The sequence below is a fragment of the Schistocerca serialis genome, chromosome 7, assembly GCF_023864345.2.
Source record: "Schistocerca serialis cubense isolate TAMUIC-IGC-003099 chromosome 7, iqSchSeri2.2, whole genome shotgun sequence".
In the NCBI taxonomy this organism is placed as follows: domain Eukaryota; kingdom Metazoa; phylum Arthropoda; class Insecta; order Orthoptera; family Acrididae; genus Schistocerca; species Schistocerca serialis.
In genome coordinates, this window is record NC_064644.1 from 631,713,970 (window position 1) to 631,739,940 (window position 25,971).

The window sequence follows — 25,971 nt, forward strand, 5'->3', positions numbered from 1 at the left end:
TCATGGTCAATGCGAATGTCCGAGGGATACAGTAGCCTTGCACTGGTGCATCGGAATCTAACACTGGTCTCCCAGGAGCCGCTCAAACCACAAACTCTTAGAAGATTCACTCTTCTTGTATTTAAGTCGGCAATGGCTCTTTTGTATTCAATCCCAATGCAATTTCTGTGTTTCATGGTCAATATGAAGGTCCACGGGATACAGTAATGCTGCACTGGCGCTTCGGAATCTAATACTGGTCTCCCAGGAGCCAATCAAAACACAAACTCTTAGAAGATTCTCTCCCCTTCTACTTAAGTCGGCATTGACCCTTTTGTATTCAATCCCGATGCAATTTCTGTGTTTCATGGTCAATGTGAAGGTCCAAGCGATACAGTAAACCTGCACTCCTGCATCGGAATCTAATACTGATCTCCCAGGAGCCGTTCAAACCACAAACTCTTAGAAGATTCACCCTTCTTGTACTTAAGTCGGCATTGACCCTTTGTATTCAATCCCGATCCAATTTCTGTGTTTCATGGTCAATGTGAAGGTCCAAGGGATACAGTAAACCAGCACTGGTCCATCGGAATCTAATACTGGTCTCCCAGGAGCCGTTCAAACGACAAACTCTTAGAAGATTCACTCTTCTTATACTTAAGTCGGCATTGTCCCTTTTGTATTCAAACCCCATGCAATTTCTGTGTTTCATGGTCAGTGTGAAGGTCCAAGGGATACGGTAAACCTGCACTGGTGCATCGGAATCTAATACTGGTCTGCCAGGAACCGATCAAATCACAGTCTCATAGAAGATTCACTCTTCTTGTACTTACGTCGGCATTGACACTTTGGTATTCAATCCCGATACAATTTCTGTGTTTCATGGTCAATGAGAATGTCCAAGGGATACGGTAAACCTGCACTGGTGCATCGGAGTCTTATAGTGGTGTCCCAGGATCCGCTTAAACAGCAATATCTTCGAAGATACACTCTTCCTGTACTTAAGTCGGCATGTCCCTTTTGTATTCAATCCCGATGCAACCTCTGCGTTTCATGGTCAACGGGAAGGCGCAAGGGATACAGTAAATTGCACTGGTGCCTCGGAATCTAATACTGGTCTGAGCCGCTCAAAGCACAAACTCTTAGAGGATTCACTCTTTTTGTACTTAAGTCGGCATTGTCCCTCTTGTATTCAATCCCGATGGATATTCTGTGATTCGTGGTCAATGTGAAGGTGCAAGAGATACAGTAAAGCTGCACTGGTGCATCGGCATCTAATACTATTCTCCCAGGAGCAGCTCAAACCACAAACTCTTTCAAGATTCACTCTTCTTGTACTTAAGTCTGCATTGTCCCTTTTGTATTCAATCCCGATGCAATTTCTGTGTTTCATGGTAAATGTGAAGGTTCAAGGGTTACAGTCAACCTGCACTAGTGCAGCGGAATCTAATTCTGGTCTCCCAGGAGCCGCACAAACCACAAATTCTTACAAGATTCACTTTTCTTGTACTCAGGTGGGCATTGTCCCTTTTGTATTCAATTCCGATGCAAATTCAGTGTTTCATGGTCAATGCGAAGGTCCAAGGGATACAGTAAACCTGCACTTGTGCATCGGAATCTAATACTATTATCTCAGGGGCCGCTCAAACCACAAACTCTTTAAAGATTCACTCTTCTTGTACATAGGTGGGCATTGTTCCTTTTGTATTCAATTCCGATTAAAATTCAGTGTTTCATGGTCAATGCGAAGGTCCAAGGGATACAGTAAACCTGCACTCGGGCATTGTAATCAAATACTATTCTCCCAGGGGCCGCTCAAACCGCAAACTCTTAGAAGATTCACTCTTCTTGTACTTTAGTCGCCATTGTCCCTTTTGTATTCAAACCCGATGCAATTTCTGTGTTTGATGGTCAATGTGAAGGTGCAAGGGATATAGTAAACCTGCACTGGTGCATCGGAATCTAATACTGGTCTCGGTGGAGGCGATCAAACCTCAAACTCTTAGAAGATTTCATATTTTTGTACTTAAGTCGGCATTGGCTCTTTAGTATTTAAACCCGATGCAATTTCTGTGTTATATGGTCAATGTGAAGGTCCAAGGGATACAGTAAAGCTGCACTGGTGCTTCGGAATCTAGTACTGGTCTCCTAGGAACTGATTAAATCACAAACTCTTAGAAGATTCTCTCCTCCTGTACTTAAGTCGGCATCGACCCTTTTGTATTCAATCCCGATGCAATCTCTGTGTTTCATGGACAATGTGGAGGTCCAAGGGATACAGTAAACCTGCACTGGTGCATCGGAATCTAATACTGGTCTCCTATGAGCCGCTCAAAGCAGAAAATCTTAGAAGTTTCACTCTTCTTGTACTTAAGTCGACATTGTGCCTCTTGTTTTCAATACCGATGCGATTTCTGTGTCATGGTCAATGTGAAGCTCCTAGGGATACAGTAAACTTGCACTGTTGCATCGGAATCTAATACTGGTCTCCCAGGAGCCGATCAAGCCGTAAACTCTTAGAAGATTTCATATTCTTGTACTTAAGTCGGCTTTGTCCCTTTTGTATTCAATCCCGATGCAATTTCTGTGTTTCATGGTCAATGCGAAGGTCCAAGGGATACAGTCATCCTGCACTGGTGAATCGGAATCTAATACTGGTCTCCCAGGAGCCCCTCAAACCACAAACTCATAGAAGATTCACACTTCTTGTACTTAAGTCGGCATTGTACCTTTTGTATTCAAACCCGATGCAATTTCTGTGTTTCATGGTCAATGTGAAGGTCCAAGGGATACAGTAAACCTGCACTGGTGCATCGGAATCTAATACTCGTCTCCCTGGAGGCGATGAAACCTGAAACTCTTGGAAGATTTCACATTCTTGTACTTAAGTCGGCATTTTCCCTTTAGTATTCAACCCCGATGTAATATTTGTGCTTAATGGTCAATCTGAAGGTCCAAGCGATACAGTACACCCGCACTGGTGCATCGGAATTTAATACTGTTCTCCCAGGAGCCGCTCAAAGCATCAACTCTTAGACGATTCCCTCTGCTTGTGCTTAAGTCGGCATTGTCCCTTTTGTATTCAATCCCGTTGTGATTTCTCTGTTTCATGATCAATCTGAAGGTCCACGGGATATAGTATACCTGCACTGGTGCATCGGAATCTAATACTGGTCTCCCAGGAGCCGCTCAAAGCATCAACTCTTAGTCGATTCCCTATGCTTGTGCTTAAGTCGGCATTGTCCCTTTAGTAATCAATCCCGATGCTATTTCTGGGTTTCATGGTCAATGTGAAGGTCCAAGGGATACAGTAAACCTGCACTTGTGCATCGGAATCTAATGCTGGTCTCCCAGGATCCCCTCAAACCACAAACTATTAGAAGATTCACTCTTCTTGTAGTTATGTCGGCATTGTCCCTTTTGTATTCAACCCCGATGTAATATTTGTGTTTAATGTTCAATCTGAAGGTCCAAGGGATACAGTACACCCGCACTGGTGCATCGGAAACTGATTCTGGTATCCCAGGAGCCGCTCAAATCACAAACTCTTAGACGATTCCCTCTGCTTGTGCTTAAGTCGGCATTGGCTCTTTTGTATTAAATCCCATTGCGATTTCTCTGTTTCATGATCAATGTGAAGGTCCAAGGATACAGTAAACCTGCACTGGTGGATCGGAATCTAATACTGGTCTCCCAGGAGCCGCCCAAAACAGAAACTCTTAGAAGATTCACTCTTCATGTACTTGTTCGTCAGGATAAAAGTCAGGAGCGGAGGGCGTTGTAAAATGAAAATTAATTGAGTGGAATGGACCCAGTTTATTCTTGTAATGATGGTGCAGTGGTGCCTACGTAGGGCTGAGCAGCCCCAAGAGGGGTTGCCGTCTGCTCATCAGAGAGGCAGAGGCTAGAGGAGCGACTACTCGGGGCCGAGGTCAGAAGCTAAGAGAGCGCGGAGCTGTTTCCAAGTCGCCCTCGCCGCTCCCGGCCGCGTCCCCACGTGATCACACGATTAGTCTCTGATTGGAGGATTGATTCCGCCAACGCGGCTTGCTAGTAGCGTGCTCCCGTCAGCGCAACCAACCCGTGGGACTTGAGTCTGACCGAGGAGCACGTGGCAGGAATGTGCCGACCATGGTCTTCCGGCCAGCACCTTCCACCACAGTATGCCCAAGCCGGCTACGGCCGAACATTATGCATTGAAAATTTATTTAAATAAAATTTTGTCGGCAATGATCCCTCTTGGGGGTCTCCTCCCTGCACATCCTTTCCCCTTCCGAAGAAGGCTCTCTGGATGAAAATGAATGAGCTTATTCTAATCGATTATTCCATTTAAAAAATATATGATCATTATGAAGGGTCGCATAACATAGTGATATTAATATGTGCAAATGTTACAAAGTGGCCTGAAGGGCCTGAAGGAAGGCTCTTGAATAACAAACTTGTGAAGTTGGTGCGACGGCAGTGGGGCGGCGCCATGCTGTGAATGTGTGTCAGCGGTATCAGTGGTGGTGGGTACCCAGGCGATGATGAGGGGCACCGGAGCACAGCACACTGAAACACTCCACCCTCGTGGGGGTGAGAGAATGCTCCCAGGCCTAATAGTCACAAGGGGGTTTTCCCCGTAATATTACTTTGAGTTCTTAAATCTAGGATTACAATGGTAATTGCCCAAGTGGGTGAATGAGAACATTACAAAATGACAAAAATTTAAAGAGAAAACAAAATAACTTACATGAGGGTTAAAACTCGACAGTTAAATTGTGATTCCATAGACTTTACATAGAAATACAAATCCATTACAAAATTAGTTCATTGACCTGACACCTAGACTACAACTTAATTCTAAGGGGGGGGGGGGGGGGGGGGGTCATGCCTGATCGCATGCACCAAGGTTGGCAGGTAGTTTCAGGTGTGATATTCACCTTCAGGTTGTGGGGGTGGTACTACTTCTCGGAAGGAAGTGAAACATTTGCAAAACCCTCTTTTACAGAGTATCCAGGATACTATAATCAGAATTATTACAGTGATGATTACCGAACCAGCGCTGGGTAATACAACGGTGGTTAATCGCTTGGTTTGGTGCCAATCAGCAATATGTGAGGCCACTCGGTCAAGAGCAACTTGGTTGTGTTCCTGGGTAAGGAGATGATTGATCGATTGGAGTAGATCTGAATCATTGGTATTCGGTAAATTCTTCAGCTTCTCATGGCGATGGATTTTAAAAGAGAGTTCAGGAAGGTATAAGGTAAATGTGGGAATGGTGACATGAAAGGTGGAGTGCAATTGAGCTGATATCCTCATAGAAGCAGCGTATACGTCACATTTTGAACTATTATACACTAGGCCACTATTATTCAGTGTTATCCGGTACGATTCAGTCTCTGACATTGAACGGTGGCACACCAGGTTGGCGGTGACAGTCTGTGGAACAGCGAACAGAAAACTGTTGCCAACAGGCTGAATTATTGGTTGACGAAGTGAGACTAGAACACGAGGACATGGAGGGGTAGTAGTTTCAGCTAAAAACAGTGACATCTCGCACTCAGTAGTGTTAGTGTGTAAAATTAGCGTGGAGCATAAGTAATGTGTTGTATGGAAGCAACTGGATAGTTCAGCGCGAGTGAGAGTGGCGTGAGTTTGTCGATTCCGACTAACTATTAAAAATTCTTGAGTCTGCCAAACAACATGGTGATGAAGGGTAGCCCAAGAGACTGGAAAAGTGTATATTTGATACCACTCGTATTCGCAATTTGCGCACGTGATTGGCAACCTCATTCGCATCCGAATACCGTCCGAATTACGGGTAAGTCGGACCTCCAACGCAGCATAGTAAAAGGGGAGGTTGCTTTCAGCTTCCAATGTTGATAACGGTCGACTGCGAGAGAAAGTATTAGTGACCCTACAAGTAAAAATTTCCTGGCTTACTTGATGAGTAATTCAGAGATGACAGAGGGGGTACAACGTTGTAGCAATAATTACCTGGCAAGTAGCGACGATGGACCCGTTCAGTCACGCTCACTGATGAAGAAGGCCACGAAGTAGAATCACGGCAGGCAACCAACAGTTTGGCAGCCGTGGGGGTAGCAAGGCGGCAAGACAATGGTGTAATTCGACACCGAGTATCCGCTGATCAATCACGCGTCAGCAAAAAAAGACGCTGAACGCGGAGGCAGTACTACACAGCGCAGACTAAGCGTAACTCGCTGGAAAAATTTTTCTACCTGCTATGGGACGAAGGCCAAGTGTCATCAATTAATTTGAGATTTTGTACGAAGAAAGTTTTTTTTTCTTTTTTTTTTTTTTTTTGAATGAATAAAATGAGAAGGAATCCTGTGATCGCGGTGTAAACCTGCACAGCCTAGGCACCTCCCACGCATTGGCCACTACGCAGGGGCACCCACCCCGCTAAGGTTCGACACGGCGAAACAGGTGAAGTACTTCATAAATTTCAGAAATAATATTGAGTGGTTTTTCAGCTGTAGAAAACCCGAATGAGGGTAGGACAACTCAAGTTAACTCAATAATCAAAGGATCTTTACTTACAGAAGTGGTCAATAGAAGTCGGAAATGAATGTTAGCGAGAGCGAGTCTGTTGCTCGTGAATACAGAGGCTGGGTGTGAAGCAGTGGAGGCGGCGCAGCGCAGCTTTATCAGCGCTGAGCCGGCAGAGTGCTGAGCTCAGATAACAGCGTCAGAGAGCGCTAGTGGCTCTGCGTCCGAGACTAAGACATTGTAAGTGCAACTTAAAAGTAACAGTTTATTGCAAAGCAATAATACACAAATAGCTGATGTCACAAAGACGTTTGATTCCATTTTAACAGAACAACTTAAGTGTTCAACAGGTAAATTGACTACGTTGTTGATTAAAAGAAACTGCTACTGAACATAACGTACATACGTACGTACTTCCCTTTCCCCTTCCGAAGAGCAGAGGGCATGAACCATAAAAGCCTTGTTCATGTACTTAGTATATGACAATAGAGCTCTGGTAACATCAACGAGTTACACCAAGGTTGTGTGGATATGAACAGTGTGAGTGTGTTGTAAGTTGTTATTGGGCGTATGAAGTGTTGTGTAAATGTGTGACTAATGGTAGCTGATGGTGGATACGAATTGAAGGCCAATAGGTGCTATCAGAGATACTTCTAGTCGAGAAACAATGAAACTTAAAAGGGAATACCGAATATGACACAAAAATAGCGTATAACCATAAAGGGTACTAACATTAATCATAACTATAAATTGATAACAATAAAACATGACATTGAAGTAATAGTAATTGACAAGAAATAAGATAAAGGGAATATTTCCCGAACATAAACTTCCGAATCGGATACGAAATCCGCCAGGGGAAGTTGACGAAGTGCATAAGGGACTACGTCAGTAAAATCCGACAGTGTGTGTATATAACAACATCGTTCTTAAAAGTGCAGTTTGCACTGTCAGATGGTGAAAAGCAACTAATCCGTTCAGCAACGGAAAAGGCTGCCATCTGGGGAACGGTATCTGAATCTTTGGCAGAATCCGATGATTTTGCAATGGAATTGCCATCTAGAAGAAGGTGGCGTTGTGTAAAATGTAATAAAAGAGCGTCTGGGGCTCAGTTCATTTGTGGTTGAGTGCCAAAGGCGTAGTGTGAGCGCAAATTGTCTCACGGTAATTGATGTATGAATTGTTTTGTGGTCAACCGAGGAGCCTAGGATTCGGTGACGTGTAAGTACAAGTTCGCAGTGCCTATGAGCTACCTGCGAGTGACTCGACTATTAGGTTCAGCAGTGCATTAGTGCAATCTGCAGACTTGGATTGATGATTATATAATTTGCAGGGCAATGGGGCAACCTGCGGACAGTGCTAAGGCAACCTGTCTAATAATTGAGGGGTAGGCAGTGCATTGGAGCTATCTGCGATACCGTGGTTCAGCGGGCCTAAGGGCGTCCGTCTGACTTACTAAGAATTAGTGTAGGCACATGGGTTTCCTGCTTTGCACGCGTGGGTTTCCTGCGATACATGTAATAAAAGTATCAGCGGCGTTATTAGCGACCTGCTGTACTAGGGAAATGTCGACTGTTCAAGCAATAAAAATAGCTCTGAAGCTAGAATAGCATACATGCATAAATAGCGTCACTTTTTGTGCGCGCAGTACATAACACTACATAAAATGAAAATCATGAACTATAAATCACTAGCGCTAGCATAATGACATAATTAAACACAATGATATATATTGACAGGAAAATAAAAACACAATGATGTATAATAATAATGCTGTAAGTAGTCGGAACGCTCAACGTTAACATGTAACACTGGCCACCTGGGGCTGGCTGCTAGGCTTCGTGTGTGTTAGTTTTAAAACTGACGATAACAGATTGAACTGAAAGGACAACTAGGCACAGTTCCCGTAGCGCTTACATCACCGGCTAATTAGAGGCAAAGTACGTATCTCACAATGGATCATCGGCCGACATTTTGGGGCAAGACTGCAACAAGGGAGAGCAATATCTCGGTGTAAATGGTGGTAAGACTAAAAGACCAGTACTGTCGGAAGAGGGTACCTAACATGTTGTAGGGGCCTCCTCATCGACAGAAGAAGGAAAACAGGATAGAACAATAACCACGGCGGTAGAGTAAAATAAATGGGGAGGGCAAAAATAACTGCGTAGCAACCAAGGAACAATCGTCCACCCATATACGGCAGCCCGGACGATTGGTCGTTTGTGCCTCGTCAGTAGCGTGAAAAACCCGTGGCATTGTATTGGTTTGCCCATATCTGGCCTTGTCCAAGGCAGTTCGATGTGTAAGAGGGTTAGGGCTATAGTTTGTAACTCATACAATGAATCAAAGCAGTAGTGAAATTTCACTTATAGGATTGGCAGACTAAGGTATGCAGAATAATGTAAATCGTTAAGAACTTCGTGTGATTTATCCAGCTAATGTGAAACAAAACGAGGAAAAGAATTTAAACAATGAATCACATCTATTTAATATTTATGTTAAGATTTATTGGGATGTTTGAATGAATTTTGTTTGCCGTGGCTTCCGGCTGCATGAAAGAAACCAGCCTGGAGCTGTTAGCGAGCGCGCAGCGCAGGCGTAGGTGCGGAGTAGGCAACGGCACGTCAGCGGTTATGTGAGAAGGCGTGTAGCCGCGAGAGACCGGTCGCTACTGCAGCGACAAATATCACGCGCTTAGCGTGTACCAGAAATAACGATGAATTAGAAATTGCTAATTATCTAGCATAAGAGTTTTTTTTTAAAAAAAAAAAAGGCTGTTAGTTACATAAACTGATGGTAAGTGCATTGTAGTCTGTCATACACGGAGGATAGGGCAGTAATTTGCGGTTTGTTTTTGTAACTACTCGGACGCGCTGCGTGTTGAGACGCTGGAGGCGGCAGCGCACGTGGTGATAAGATACGTCATCGCGCGGAGCGCTGTTACTGGCTGAGAAGGAATGATGGCCGCTGGCCAGTTCTTGGCGAGGAGACGGGACAGCGCTGAAGAGGAGGGGAGGCGACAGCTGATGTTTTGCCCCGTCAACAGCTGGTCCCGTAAACAAAGCGTACGAGGCGTATGCATTTCAAGTCCTGGCTTTATCTGTTCCGATTACTTACGAATAGCTGCAGCAAATACAGAACTAGTACATATAGTTCAATACACTAGACGTCAACGTAACAAGTATTAAGAAAAGCTCGGAGTAAAAATACTCCACATGTACTGGTTTGCCAAATAGATGGCAATAGAGGACATTGAAGAATATTATTCGGAGTTAGCAGCCGCGGTTCTGCCAACACCAAGTGTAATGGTTGCATTTGAAGCAAGTCAGTTGCGTGACGTCTAATGCGTGGCATTGCTTGCAAAACATAAAACATAATCATACATATAAAAATGAGCAAAAATACATGACCGGACTGGAAACTGACAATTGAGAATGGCTGGGAACTCCGTGGTGGGCAGGCACATCTTGCTTCCAAGTCCCTGGAGAAAATGACTTAAACTAAGCTGCAATAGAACATATCATAAAACTCTAACTAGGCGTGATTAATCACGCGACCTCAACCCATAAGGGTGTCGATTCCGCAGAGGGTATCTACAACCCTGTGGAGGTAATCTCCTCCGTTTTTTATTTCGTTTTTGTTCTACTTGAGGTGGAGGTGACACAGGCGGATCGGGGGCTGCGAGCTGTTGTGGTGACACAGCCCTACCGTGGTAAGGTTGCAGGCGGTCAAAGTGCACTATCACCGTACGATCGGTTAATTGCAGTTCTGCATTGGCTGGTGAGGTCAACCGTACAATCCGATACGGGCCTTCAAAGCGGGGAGAGAACTTTTTAGTTCGTCCCTTTTTGATTGCCGGGTTTCGTAGTAACACTAAATCACCTGTCTGATAAGTCGGTAAAACAGCATTTTTGTTCTGCCTGTGCAACAGTTTATTAGTAGCTTTGATATTATTCCTCTTTACCTTATACCAGATCGCTTTTAGCCGGCGGGCTAAACCTCATACTTCCTTTATTTCTACACCTTGAGGTAGTTTGTCTATTTCGAACGGCGAATTCATCGGGGGTCCAAACACAGCTTCGTAAGGGGTATACCCTGTGGATTCATGTATTCGGGTGTTGTATGCCGAAGAAATATACGGTACATATCTGTCCCAATCAGCGTGCGTTTTTGCAACATAATAGGATAACATTTTACAAATTGTACGGTGTACGCGTTCAACGCGACCGTTGGCTTTAGGATGGAAGGGAGTTGTACGCCATTTTTTGATTCTTAATAGTTTACAAACTTGTACAAATAAAGCAGACATGAAATTGGTTCCTTGATCCGTTAAAATGGCATCAGGACTTCCAAAAGGTAGTATCACACGATTTACAAACTCTCTCGCCACAGTTTCAGCTGTCATGTCGGGGAGGGGAACCAAAATTAGATAACGTGAAAAGTGATCAATAATAGACAAAATGTATTTGTTACCTTGTTGCGACTGTGGAAAAGGACCTTGGAAATCTAAAGCAAGAATTTCGAAGGGTGAAGATGCCTGAGGAAGTGTTTGCAGCGGCACTCGCGGATGCCTATTTTGTGCTCGTTGTGCACACGGCAGGCAAGATCTTACATACCTGTCCACATCACGTTGTCGGTATTGCCACCAATAACGTGTCGCAATTCGAGCGTTCGTAGCGCGTTTTCCGCTGTGACATGCTTGGATGGTATCATGGCATTGCCGTATTATACGTTGCTGCAAGCATTCCGGTATTACCAAACGATTCCCATGTGGAGTTCTTCGATACAAAAGGTCGTCTATTACTTCAAATTCTGGGAAGGTGGCGTATCTTTGACATTGAACGTCCACCTGCTGTGCTTCTTTTAACTCTTCAATTGATACCTCATCTGATTCAATGACACGCACTTTTCTACTTAACGCATCAGCATTTTGATGCAACCGACCAGGCTTGTGCCGAACTTCAAAATCATATTCTGACAGTTTCATGGCCCAGCGCATAAGTTTGCTGCTAGGGTCTTTAAGATTCAATAACCACTGCAGAGCAGAGTGATCGGTAAGAACTGTAAATTTGCGACCATAGAGGTAACATCTAAAATAATTAATTCCAAAAAGAAGGGCAAGCAATTCCTTTTCTGTAGTACTGTAATTAGTTTCTGCTTTATTCAGTTGACGAGAGGCATACCCAACGGGTTTTTCCTCACCATCTTGCACTTGGCTTAGGACACATCCTACAGCAAAATCAGATGCGTCACAAGATAAAATAAAAGGTTCAGCGAAGTCTGGGTAAACAAGTAGAGGTGAACTAGTTAAAATAGTTTTCACTGTTTGAAAGGCGGTCGAACATTCATCCGTCCAAACAAAAGGAGTATCCCTTTTCAACAATTTAGTAAGTGGTTTGGTAATAGTAGCATAATCTTTAACAAAACGGCGGTAATAATTTGCAAGGCCAAGGAAGGATTGTAATTCCTTTAAATTTGTTGGAATAGAAAAAGTATCTAATGCTTCAGTTAATCGTGGATCTGGTTTGACTCCGCTGGAACTGATGACATGACCTAAATACTGCACTTGTGATTGAGCAAAAGAACATTTTTCTAATTTTAAGCTTAAATTAGCATTTTGCAAGCGCAACAGTACACTGCGTAGATGTTCAGCATGTTCAGCAATGGATTTTGAAAATATAATTATATCATCAAGATACACAAGGCACATAGTAGGTTTCAACCCACGTAATAGCAGATCTGCAAATCGCTGAAAGGTTGCTGGTGCGTTGCGAAGCCCGAAAGGCATCCTTAAGAATTCATATAAGCCGCCAGGAACTACAAAAGCTGTCTTAGCTCGATCTTCAGGGGCAATTGGAATTTGATGATACCCACTGCGCATGTCTAATGTTGTGAAGTACCGGCAATTGCCCAGACGATCGAGTGTTTCATCGATCCGGGGTAATGGATAATTATCTGGAGTAGTAACTTTGTTTACTGCTCGCATGTCTACACAGAGGCGATAGGATTTTTCTCCGTCTATAGATTTCTTTGGAACGACTACAATTGGGCTAGACCACGCACTAGAAGAGGGTTGAATTATTCCTGCTTCTAGTTGCTGTTGTATAGTTTCCTCTACCACTGACTGAAGATGGTAGGGAATTCGGTACCCTTTTTGAGCTATTGGCCTAGCATTTCCGGTTGGAATCTCATGTTGGATTAGATCTGTTGCTGGTAAATATTTCCTGTCTTCAAACAACCATGAATACTCATTCAATACTTCATTTATTAGCTTTTGTTCATGCAATGGGAGGTGACTAAGCTTAGCTTTAAACTTATCTGTCAGATGTGACGTGATTGTCAAAAGGTGTTGAGAGGCGGCAGCAGTCTTTTTCTTTTTCAGAGAAGGGGTTCTCTTTGACAACTCATCTTCTGGGATAACCTGTAAGCTGGCTAATACTGTACCACGCGGTATGAAAGCTTGCTTGTGACTAAAATTGTCTAAACACACGGGTACGCAATTTTCTTTCTGTACTTGCTGCGCTTTGCACAGGCTACGTTTTACGTGGACCTGCATCTGGTCAAGAGTTTCATTCTGGCAGAGTGGATCTACCAAGAAATGAACCTCTTCGGATTTACGTATCCCGACAGGCACCCAAAGGATCTTTCCTGTGCCTTCTGGTATCTCCACGGGATTATCGGCTTTTAGCATCGTTACGGGAGACTCTGAAACTTGGGAAACGGATCCTTTTTTCCCAGTTCCGCTCGCCCGCAACGTGCAGTCACGTCCAAAACGGTGCACGTTGTCGCCGAATTGGACGGTATTAACCTATAGTCAATAACCCCCTGGAAATGACGCAGAAAGTCACTTCCTAGGATGATGTCGTAATCCATGCGCCTGTTTCGTACAACCTCCATCGTAAAAGCATATTCTGTGGAGTCCAACATGAACTCAACGCAACAGCTTCCATCAGGTTTCACTATGCCGGGACCAATACCACTGATATGGTACCGCGACAGTTGCAATGTTCTTTTATCTCTCTTCGATAAAAATGCCAAGCTGATCTGTGCGCCTGTGTCAATTAGCACGCGTATTGGTTTGCGGCCTCTAACACCATCGACAACCACGCTTGCCACCTGCGTGATTCCCTTATCAACTAGGGGGGGTCACTATTTTTAACGGGGGCCGGGAGGGGTGGCACTTCCTGCCCCGCGGCCGTTTCCCGAATTCTGTGGTTGGTTTGCATTTCGCCTGGAATTTGCAGGCGGTTGTGGCCTACTATTTGGACAATGCACGCTTTGGTGGCCCATGTTCCTGCACTGATGACAATATGGCACGCGACATTGCTCTGCCACATGTCCTTGTCTATTACAGCGCCCACACTTAGTATCGTTCGAAAAGACACGTCGGGGCTCACTTTGCCGCGCGGAGACTGCCACAAATCGGCTCGCCTCCTCTCTCAAGAGTGCTAATCGCACGGCTTCGTGTAAGGTGCGGGGGGAAGCTACCTTGATTTCGCCCCCTATTTGAGGGTTTATGCCACGAATAAACACGTCTATCGCACGACATTCTGATTCTTCCAACAGAACTTCGTTACGAGCAGAACTGGCACTTCGTGCGTACGTGTGGCATGCAACGCTTCGAATCCTGTCCGCGAATGCTTCTAAATCTTCACCCGTTTTTTGCTTGAGGGTGGAAAGCAAGTCGCGATAGTAACTAGTACCACGTTTGTCTGTATACCTTTCAATCAACCCTGTTGCAAGGGACTGGAAGGTAGGGGCATTTTTCAAGCTCTCGACCGACTGCACGTAGTTCCGCGCTTCGCCAGTGAGTTTCATTTTCATCACGTTTAAGAGAAATTCATCTGGCCAACCGCAAAGCTTTCCGATGTCCTGGATATTCTGGACAAGCGTTTGAATATCCTCGTGCGGCTTTCCAGCGAACGCCGGAATAAACGCTACTGCTGGGAAGCTCTGCACCAAAGTTGAGGTGGCTACTGCCACAGGTGATTCTGCACTAGTGAGTGGTGGAATCACCTGCTTCGGCTGTTCTTCCACTAGCACTGGCTTAGCAACATTAGATTGCGGAGAAGCCATTTTGAGATCATCTATCTGTTGCTTAAGCTCCGCGTTAGTCAGAATTAATTGATTTAACTGGGACTGCAGCGCCAAGAGGGGATCCTCATCCGCTCCGGCTGCTCCTGCCTCCGATTGCTGCCTGGTGATCGGCATGTTACAATAGTGTGGGCATCTACACCACCGTAGCGTCGCTAGCGACTTACATTATTTGGTGGCGTGCAGACGACGGACGGCGGCGGTGTCGACGAGCGGCGGCAGGCGCGTTGATCACGCGTGGGCGCAGCAGGCGGCGGGCGACAGCACGGACAGCTGCGACGGCGGGGCGGCGCGAGGGCCACACTCCGGACCCTGGCGCAGGCGGTGACCCGTGGCAGCTACGGACAGCGGCGGCGGCGGTGGCGGCGAGCGTGACTGCATCGCGGACCCTCCTCGGCTCGCGTCCGGCGGCGAACTGCGTCACGCTTGTGGCGCGCTAGTGCGCGGCCACGCACATTCTGCAACGCAGGCGCCCGGCTGGCACGTGCATGGCGCGCTGCAGCCTCGCCACGTTCGGTCTAGTTTCCCTTAATTGCTCAAACTCGGCCCCTTCGTAGTACTCATACTCAAGTGATGAGTTGATTTTACAACCGTAAGGTGGGTCGCATCCCACTTCTGACACCATTTGTTCGTCAGGATAGAAGTCAGGAGCGGAGGGCGTTGTAAAATGAAAATTAATTGAGTGGAATGGACCCAGTTTATTCTTGTAATGATGGTACAGTAGTGCCTACGTAGGGCTGAGCAGCCCCAAGAGGGGTTGCCGTCTGCTCATCAGAGAGGCAGAGGCTAGAGGAGCGACTACTCGGGGCCGAGGTCAGAAGCTAAGAGAGCGCGGAGCTGTTTCCAAGTTGCCCTCGCCGCTCCCGGCCGCGTCCCCACGTGATCACACGATTAGTCTCTGATTGGAGGATTGATTCCGCCAACGCGGCTTGCTAGTAGCGTGCTCCCGTCAGCGCAACCAACCCGTGGGACTTGAGTCTAACCGAGGAGCACGTGGCAGGAATGTGCCGACCATGGTCTTCCGGCCAGCACCTTCCACCACAGTATGCCCAAGCCGGCTACGGCCGAACATTATGCATTGAAAATTTATTTAAATAAAATTTTGTCGGCAATGATCCCTCTTGGGGGTCTCCTCCCTGCACATACTAAAGTCAGCATTGTCCCTTTTGTATTCAATCCCGATGCCATTTCTGTGTTTCATGGTCAATGTGAAGGTCCAAGGGATACAGCTAACCTGCACTGATGCTTCGGAATCTAATACTGGTCTCCAAGGAGCCGCACATAGCAGAAAATTTTAGAAGATTCTGTCTTCTTGTACTTAAGTCGGCATTGTCCCTTTAGTATTCAACCCCGATGTAATATTTTTGCTTAATGGTGAATCTGAAGGTCCAAGGGATACAGTACACCTGCACTGGTACATCGGAATTTAATACTGGTCTCCCAGGACCCACTCAAAACACAATCTCTTAAACGATTCCCCCTGCTTGTGCTTAAGTCGGCATTGTCCCTTTTGTATTCAATCCCATTGCGATTTCTCTGTTTCATGATCAATCTCAAGGTCCAAGGGATATAGTACACCTGCACTGGTGCATCGGAAACTAATACTGGTCTCCCAGCAGCCGCTCAAAGCATCAACTCTTAGACGATTCCCTCTGCTTGTGCTTAAGTCGGCATTGTCCCTTTAGTATTCAATCCCGATGCAATTTCTGTGTTATATGGTCAATGTGAAGGTCCAAGGGATACAGTAAAGCTGCACTGGTGCTTCGGAATCTAATACTGGTCTCCTAGGAACCGATCAAAAGCACAAACTCTTAGAAGATTCTCTCCTCTTGTACTTAAGTCGGCATTGACCATTTTGTATTCAATCCCGATGCAATTTCTGTGTTTCATGGACAATGTGAAGGTCCAACGGATACAGTAAACCTGCACTGGTGCATCGGAATCTAATACTATTCTCCCAGGAGCCGCTCAAACCACAAACTCTTAGAAGATTCACTCTTCTTGTACTTAAGTCGGCATTATCCCTTTTGTATTCAGTTCCTATGTAATTTCTGTGTTTCATGGTCAATGTGAAGGTAAAAGGGGTACAGTAAACCTATACTGGTGCATCGGAATCTAATGCTGGTCTCCCAGGAGCCCCTCAAACCACAAACAATTAGCAGATTCACTCTTCTTGTACTTATGTCGGCATTGTCCCTTTTGTATACAACCCCGATGTAATATTTGTGTTTAATGGTCGATCTGAAGGTCCAAGGGATACAGTACACCTGCACTGGTGCATCAGAATCTAATTCTGGTCTCCCAGGAGCCGCTCAAATCACAAACTCTTAGACGATACCCTCTGCTTGTGCTTAAGTCGGCATTGTCTCTTTTGTATTAAATCCTGTTGCGATTTCTCCGTTTCATGATCAATTTGAAGGTCCAAGGATACAGTAAACCCGCACTGGTGCATCGGAATCTAATACAGGTCTCCCAGGAGCCGCCCAAACCACAAGCTCTTAGAAGATTCACTCTTCTTGTACTTAAGTCGGCATTGTGCCTTTTGTATTCAATCCCGATGCGATTTCTGTATTTCATGGTCAATGTGAAGGTCCAAGGGATACAGCAAACCTGCACTGATGCTTCGGAATCTAATACTGGTCTCCAAGGAGCCGCACATAGCAGAAAATTTTAGAAGATTCTGTCTTCTTGTACTTTAGTCGGCATTGTCCCTTTAGTACTCAACCCCGATGTAATATTTTTGCTTAATGGTGAATCTGAAGGTCCAAGGGATACAGTACAACTGCACTGGTACATCGGGATTTAATACTGGTCTCCCAGGAGCCGCTCAAATCACAAACTCTTAGACGATACCCTCTGCTTGTGCTTAAGTCGGCATTGTCTCTTTTGTATTAAATCCTGTTGCGATTTCTCCGTTTCATGATCAATTTGAAGGTCCAAGGATACAGTAAACCCGCACTGGTGCATCGGAATCTAATACAGGTCTCCCAGGAGCCACCCAAACCACAAGCTCTTAGAAGATTCACTCTTCTTGTACTTAAGTCGGCATTGTGCCTTTTGTATTCAATCCCGATGCGATTTCTGTATTTCATGGTCAATGTGAAGGTCCAAGGGATACAGTAAACCTGCACTGATGCTTCGGAATCTAATACTGGTCTCCTAGGAACCGCACATAGCAGAAAATTTTGAAGATTCTGTCTTCTTGTACTTAAGTCGGCATTGTTCCTTTTGTATTCAATCCCGATGCAAATTCGATGATTCCAGGTCAATGTGAAGGTCCAAGGGATACAGTAAACCTGCACTGGTGCATCGGAATCTAATACTGGTCTCCCAGGTGCCAATCAAACCTCAAACTCTTAGAAGATTTCATATTCTTGTACGCATTGTCCCTTTTGTATTCAACCCCGACTAAATATTTCTGTTTAATGGTCAATCTGAAGGTCCTAGTGAGACAGTACACCTGCACTGGTGAATCGGAATCTAATACTTGTCTCCCAGGAGCCGCTCAAAGCACAAACACGTAGACGATTATCTCTACTTGTACTGAAGTTGGCATTGTCCCTTCAGTATTCAATCCCGATGCGATTTCTGTGTTTCATGGTCAATGTGAAGGTCCAAGTGATACAGTAAACTTGCACTGGTGCAACGGAATCAAATACTGGTCTCCCAGGGGCCGCTCAAGGACAAACTCTTAGAAGAGTCACTCTTCTTGTTCTTACGTCGGCATTATGCCTTTTGTATTCGATCCCAATGCAATTTTTGTGTTTCATGGTCAATGTGAAGGTCCAAGGGATACAGCAAACCTGCACTGATGAGTCGGATTCTAACACTGATCTCCCAGGAGCCGCTCAAACCACAAACTCGTAGAAGAATCACTCTTCTTGTACTTAAGTCTGCATTGTCTCTTTTGTATACAATCCGATGCAATTTCTGTATTTCATTGTAATTGTGAACGTTTAAGGGATACAGTAAACCTGCACTGGTGCATCGGAATCTAATACTGGTCTCCCTGGAGGCGATAAAACCTCGAACTCTTAGAAGATTTCATATTGTTGTACTTAAGTCGGCATTGTCCCTTTAGTATTCAATCCCGATCCAATTTCTGTGTTATATGGTCAATGTGAAGGTCCAAGGGATACAGTAAAGCTGCACTGGTGCTTCGGAATCTAATACTGGTCTCCTAGCAACCGATCAAAGTACAACCTCTTATAATATTCTCTCCTCTTGTACTTAAGTCGGCATTGACCATTTTGAATTCAATCCCAATGCAATTTCTGTATTTCGTGGACAATGTGAAGGTCCAAGGGATACAGTACACCTGCACTGGTGCATCGGAATCTAATACTGGTCTTCCAGAAGCCGCTCAAAGCACAAACTCTTAGACGATTCACTCTGCTTCTACTTAAGTCGGCACTGTCCCTTTTGTGTACAATCCCGATGCAATTTCTATGTTTCATGGTCAATATGAAGGTCCAAAGGATACAGTAAACCTGCACTGGTGCATCGGAATCTAATACTGATCTCCCAGGAGCCGCTCTAAGCACAAATTCTTAGAAGATCCAATTTTCTTGTACTTAAGTCGGCATTGTGCATTTTGTATTCAATCCCGATGCAAATTCTTTGTTTCGTGGTCAATCTGAAGGTCCAAGGGATACAGTACACCCGCACTGGTGCATCGGAATTTAATACTGGTCTCCCAGGAGCCGCTCAAAACACAAACTCTTAGACGATTCCCTCTGCTTGTGCTTAAGTCTGCATTGTCCCTTTAGTATTCAATCCCGATGCTATTTCTGGGTTTCATGGTAAACGTGAAGGTCAAAGGGATACAGTAAATCTGCACTGGTGCATCGGAATCTAATACTGGTCTCCCAGGTGCCAATCAAACCTCAAACTCTTAGAAGATTTCATATTCTTGTACTTAAGTCCGCATTGTCCCTTTTCTGTTCAATCCCGAAACAATATCTGGGTTTCATGGTCAATGTGAAGGTTAAAGGGATACAGTAAACCTGCACTGTTGCATCGGAATCTAGTACTGGTCTCCCAGGAGCCCCTCAACCACAAACTATTTGAAGATTCTCACTTCTTGTACTTATGTCGGCATTGTCCCTTTTGTATTCAACCCCGATTAAATATTTGTGTTTAATGTTCAATCTGAAAGTCCAAGTGAGACAGTACACCTGCACTGGAGCATCGGAATCTTATACTGGTCTTCCAGGAGCCGCTCAAAGCACAAACTCTTAGACGATTCTCTCTACTTGTACTTAAGTTGGCATTGTCCCTTTTGTGTTCGATCCCGATGCAATTTCTATTTTTCATGGTCATTTTGAAGGTGCAAGGGATACAGTAAACCTGCACTGGTGCATCGGAATCTAATACTCATCTCCCAGGAGCCGCTCTAAGCTCAAACTCTTAGAAGACTCACTCTTCTTGTACTTTAGTCGGCATTGTCCCTTTGTACTCAAACGCGATGCAATTTCTGTGTTTCATGGTCAATGTGAAGGTCCAAGGGATACAGTAAACCTGCACTGGTGCATCGGAATCTTATAGTGGTCTCCGTGGAGGCGATCAAACCTCAAACTCTTAGAAGATTTCATATTCTTGTACTTAAGTCGGCATTGTCTCTATTCTATTCAAACCCGATGCAATTTCTGTGTTATATGGTCAATGTGAAGGTCCAAGGGATACAGTAAAGCTGCATTGGTGCTTCTGAATCTAATACTGGTCTCCTAGGAACTGATCAAAGCACAAACTCTTACAAGATTCTCTCCTCTTGTACTTAAGTCGGCATTGACCCTTCTGTATTCAATCCCGATGCAATTTCTGTGTTTCACGGACAATGTGGAGGTCCAAGGGGTACAGTAAACCTGCACTGGTGCATCAGAATCTAATACTGGTCTCCCACGAGCCGCTCAAAGCAGAAAATCTTAGAAGATTCTCTCTTCTTGTACTAAAGTCGACATTGTGTCAAGGTCAACGTGAAGGTCCTAGGGATACAGTAAACTTGCACTGGTGCATCGGAATCTAATACTGGTCTCCCAGGAGACGATCAAGCCTTAAACTCTTAGAGGATTTCATATTCTTGTACTTAAGTCGGCATTGTCCCTTTAGTATTCAATCCCGATGCTATGTCTGGGTTTCATGGTAAATTTGAAGGTCAAAGGGATACAGCAAATCTGCACTGGTGCATCGGAATCTAATACTGGTCTCCCAGGTGCCAATCAAACCTCAAACTCTTAGAAGATTTCATATTCTTGTGCTTAAGACCGCATTGTCCCTTTTGTATTCATCCCGATGTAATTTCTGTGTTTCATGGTCAATGTGAAGGTCCAAGCGATACAGTAAATCTGCACTGGTGCATCGGAATCTAATGCTGGTCTCCCAGGAGCCCCTCAAACCACAAACTATTAGAAGATTCACTCTTCGTGTACTTATGTCGACATTGTCCCTTTTGTATTCAACCCCGATGTAATATTTGTGTTTAATGGTTAATCTGAAGGTCCAAGGGATACAGTACACCTGCACTGGTGCATCGGAATCTAATTCTGGTCTCCCAGGAGCCGCTCAGATCACAAATTCTTAGACGATTCCCTCTGCTTGTGTTTAAGTCGGCATTGTCTCTTTTGTATTAAATACCGTTGCGATATCTCTGTTTCATGATCAATGTGAAGGTCCGAGGATACAGTAAACCTGCACTGGTGCATCGGAATCTAATACTGGTCTCCCAGGAGCCGCCCAAACCACAAACACTTAGGAGATTCACTCTCCTTGTACTTAAGTCGGCATTGTGACTTTTGTATTCAATCCCGATGCCATTTCTGTGTTTCATGGTCAATATGAAGGTCCAAGGGATACAGTAAACCTGCACTGATGCTTCGGAATCTAATACTGGTCTCCCAGGAGCCGCACATAGCAGAAAATTTTAGGAGATTCTGTCTTCTTGTACTTAAGTCGGCATTGTACCTTTTGTATTCAATCCTGATGCAAATTCTGTGATTCAAGGTCAATGTGAATATCCAAGGGATACAGTAAACCTGCACTGGAGCATCGGAATCTAATACTGGTCTCCCAGGTGCCAATCAAACCTCAAATTCTTACAAGATTTCATGTTCTTGTACTTAAGTCCGCATTGTCCCCTTTGTATTCAATCCCGATACGATATCTGGGTTTCATGGTCAATGTGAAGTTTACAGGGATACAGTAAACCTCCACTGGTGCATCGGAATCTAGTACTGGTCTCCCAGGAGCCCCTCAACCACAAACTATTTGAAGATTCACTCTTCTTGTACTTATGTCGGCATTGTCCCTTTTGTATTCAACCCCGATTAAATATTTATGTTTAATGGTCAATCTGAAGGTCCACGTGAGACACTACACCTGCACTGGTGCATCGGAATCTAATACTGGTCCCCCAGGAGCCGCTCAAAGCACAAATTCTTAGACGACTCCCTCTACTTGTACTTAAGTTGGCATTGTCCCTTTTGTGTTCAATCCCGATGCCATTTCTGTGTCTCATGGTCAATGTGAAGGTCCAAGGGACACAGTAAACCTGCACTGGTGCATCGGAGTCTAATACTGATTTCCCAGGAGCCGCTCTAAGCTCAAACTCTTAGAAGTTCCAATTTTCTTGTACTTAAGTCAGCATTGTGCATTTTGTGTTCAATCCCGATGCGATTTCTGTGTTTCATGGTTAATGTGAAGGTCCAAGTGATACAGTAAACCTGCACTGGTGCAACGGAATCTAATACTGGTCTCCCAGGGGCCGCTCAAGGACAAACACTTAGAAGAGTCACTCTTCTTGTTCTTACGTCGGCATTATGCCTTTTGTATTCGATCCCGATGCGATTTTTGTGTTTCATGGTCAATGTGAAGGTCCAAGGGATACAGCAAACCTGCACTGGTGAGTCGGAATCTAACACTGGTCTCCTAGGAACCGATCAAAGCACAAACTCTTAGACGATTCCCTCTGCTTGTGCTTAAGTCGGCATTGTCCCTTTTGTATTAAACCCCGATTAAATATTTATGTTTAATGGTCAATCTGAAGGTCCACGTGAGACAGTACAGCTGCACTGGTGCATCGGAATCTAATACTGGTCTCCCAGGGGCCGCTCAAGGACAAACTCTTAGAAGAGTCACTCTTCTAGTCCTTACGTCGGCATTATGCCTTTTGTATTCGATCTCGATGCGATTTTTGCGTTTCATGGTCAATGTGAAGGTCCAAGGGACACAGTAAACCTGCACCGGTGCATCGGAATCTAATACTGATTTCCCAGGAGCCGCTCTAAGCTCAAACTCTTAGAAGTTCCAAATTTCTTGTACTTAAGGCAGCATTGTGCATTTTGTGTTCAATCCCGATGCGATTTCTGTGTTTCAATGTCAATGCGAAGGTCCAAGTGATACAGTAAACCTGCACTGGTGCATCAGAATCTAATACTGGTCTCCCAGGAGCCGCCCAAACCACAAACTCTTAGAAGAATCACTCTTCTTGTACTTAAGTCTGCATTGTCCCTTTTGTATTCAATCCGATGCTATTTCTGTATTTCATTGTAATTGTGAACGTTTAAGGGATACAGTAATCCTGCACTGGTGCATCGGAATCTAATACTGGTCTCCCTGGAGGCGATAAAACTCAAACTCTTAGAAGATTTCATATTGTTGTACTTAAGTCGGAATTGTCCCTCTAGTATTCAATCCCGATGCAATATCTGTGTTATATGGTCAATCAGAAGGTCCAAGGGATACACTAAAGCTCACTGGTGCTTCGGAATCTAATACTGGTCTCCTAGGAACCGATCAAAGCACAAACTCTTAGAAGATTCCTTCCTCTTGTCCTTAAGTCGGCATTGTCCATTTTGTATTCAATCCCGATGCAATTTCTGTGTTTCATGGACAATGTGAAGGTCCAACGGATACAGTTAACCTGCACTGGTGCATCGGAATCTAATACTATTCTCCCAGGAGCCGCTCAAACCACAAACCCTTAGAAGATTCACTCTTCTTGTACTTAAGTCGGCATTGTCCCTTCTGTATTCAAACCCGATGTAATTTCTGTGTTTCATGGTCAATGTGAAGTTCCAAGGATACAGTAAACCTGCACTGGTGCTTCGGAATCTAATACTGGTCTCCCTGGAGGCGATCAAACCCCAAACTCTTAGAAGATTTCATATTCTTGTACTTAAGTCGGCATTGTCTCTTTAGTATTGAACCCCGATGTAATATTTTTGCTTAATGGTCAATCTGAAGGTCCAAGGGATATAGTACACCTGCACTGGTGCATCGGAATCTAATACTGGTCTCCCAGGAGCCGCTCAAAGCATCAACTCTTAGACGATTCCCTCTGCTTGTGCTTAAGTCGGCATTGTCCCTTTAGTATTCAATCCCGATGCTATTTCTGGGTTTCATGGTAAACGTGAAGGTCAAAGCGATACAGTAAATCTGCACTGGTGCATCGGAATCTAATACTGTTCTCTCAGGTGCCAATCAAACGTCAAACTCTTAGAAGACATCATTTTCTAGTACTTAATTCCGCATTGTCCCTTTTGTATTCAATCCCTATGTAATTTCTGTGTTTCATGGTCAACGTGAAGGTCCAAGGGATACAGTAAACCTGCACTGGTGCATCGGAATCTAATGCTGGTCTCCCAAAAGCCCCTCAAACCAAAAACTATTACAAGATTCACTCTTCCTGTACTTATGTCGGCATTGTAACTTTTGTATTCAACTACGATTAAATATTTGTGTTTAATGGTCAATCTGAAGGTCCAAGTGAGACAGTACACCTGCACTGGTGCATCGGAATCTAATACTGGTCACCTAGGAACCGATCATAGGACAAACTCTTAGAAGATTCCCTCCTCTTGTACTTAAGTCGGCATTGACCATTTTGTATTCAATCCCGATGCAAATTTCTGTGTTTCATGGACAATGTGAAGGTCCAACGGATACAGTAAACCTGCAATGGTGCATCGGAATCTAATACTGATTTCCCAGGAGCTGCTCCAAGCTCAAACTCTTAGAAGATCCAATTTTCTTGAACTTAAGTCAGCATTGTGCATTTTGTGTTCAATCCCGATGCGATGTTTGTGTTTCATGGTCAATGTGAAGGTCCAAGGGATACAGCAAACCTGCACTGGTGAGTCGGAATCTAACACTGGTCTCCCAGGAGCCGCTCAAACCACAAACTCGTAGAAGAATCACTCTTCTTGTACTTAAGTCTGCATTGTCCCTTTTGTATTCAATCCGATGCAATTTCTGTATTTCATTGTATGTGAACATTTAAGGGATACAGTAACCCTGCACTGGTGCATCGGAATCTAATACTATTCTCCCAGGAGCCGCTCAAACCACAAACTCTTAGAAGATTCACTCTTCTTGTACTTAAGTCGGCATTGTCCCTTTTGTGTTCAAACCCGATACAATTTCAGTGTTTCATGGTCAATGTGAAGGTCCAAGGATACAGTAAACCTGCACTGGTGCATCAGAATCTAATACTGGTCTCCCTGGAGGCGATCAAACCTCAAACTCTTAGAAGATTTCATATTCTTGTACTTAAGTCGGCATTGCCCCTTTAGTATTCAATCCCGATGCTATTTCTGGGTTTCATGGTAAATGTGAAGGTCAAAGGGATACAGTAAATCTGCACTGGTGCATCGGAATCTAATACTGGTCTCCCATGTGCCAATCAAACCTCAAACTCTTAGAAGATTTCATATTCTAGTACTTAAGTCCGCATTGTCCCTTTTGTATTCAATCCCTATGTAATTTCTGTGTTTCATGGTCAACGTGAAGGTCCAAGGGATACAGTAAACCTGCACTGGTGCATCGGAATCTAATGCTGGTCTCCCAGGAGCCCCTCAAACCACAAACTAGTAGAAGATTCACTCTTCTTGTACTTATGTCGGCATTGTCCATTTTGTATTAAACCCCGATTAAATATTTGTGTTTAATGGTCAATCTGAAGGTCCAAGTGAGACACTACACCTGCACTGGTGCATCGGAATCTAATACTGGTCTCCCAGGAGCCGCTCAAAGCACAAATTCTTAGACGACTCCCTCTACTTGTACTTAAGTTGGCATTGTCCCTTTTGTGTTCAATCCCGATGCAATTTCTGTGTTTCATGGTCAATGTGAAGGTCCAAGGGACACAGTAAACCTGCACTGGTGCATCGGAATCTAATACTGATTTCCCAGGAGCCGCTCTAAGCTCAAACTCTTAGAAGTTCCAATTATCTTGTACTTAAGTCAGAATTGTGCATTTTGTGTTCAATCCCGATGAAATTTCGGTGTTTCATGGTCAATGTGAAGGTCCAAGTGATACAGTAAACCCGCACTGGTGCAACGGAATCTAATACTGGTCTCCCAGGGGCCGCTCAAGGACAAACTCTTAGAAGAGTCACTCTTCTTGTCCTT

General features: G+C 44.5%; 1 protein-coding gene across 1 annotated transcript in view; it reads right to left on the reverse strand.

The window, feature by feature from the left end:
* The window catches only part of LOC126412424 (molybdenum cofactor biosynthesis protein 1-like), a 262,733-nt gene that overhangs the window by 74,366 nt on the left and 162,396 nt on the right, over window positions 1-25,971 (reverse strand). The window contains exon 7 of the mRNA XM_050082019.1: window positions 14,733-15,023. The gene's annotated coding sequence lies outside the window, so the exon portion shown is untranslated. The remainder of the gene's footprint in view (window positions 1-14,732; window positions 15,024-25,971) is intronic.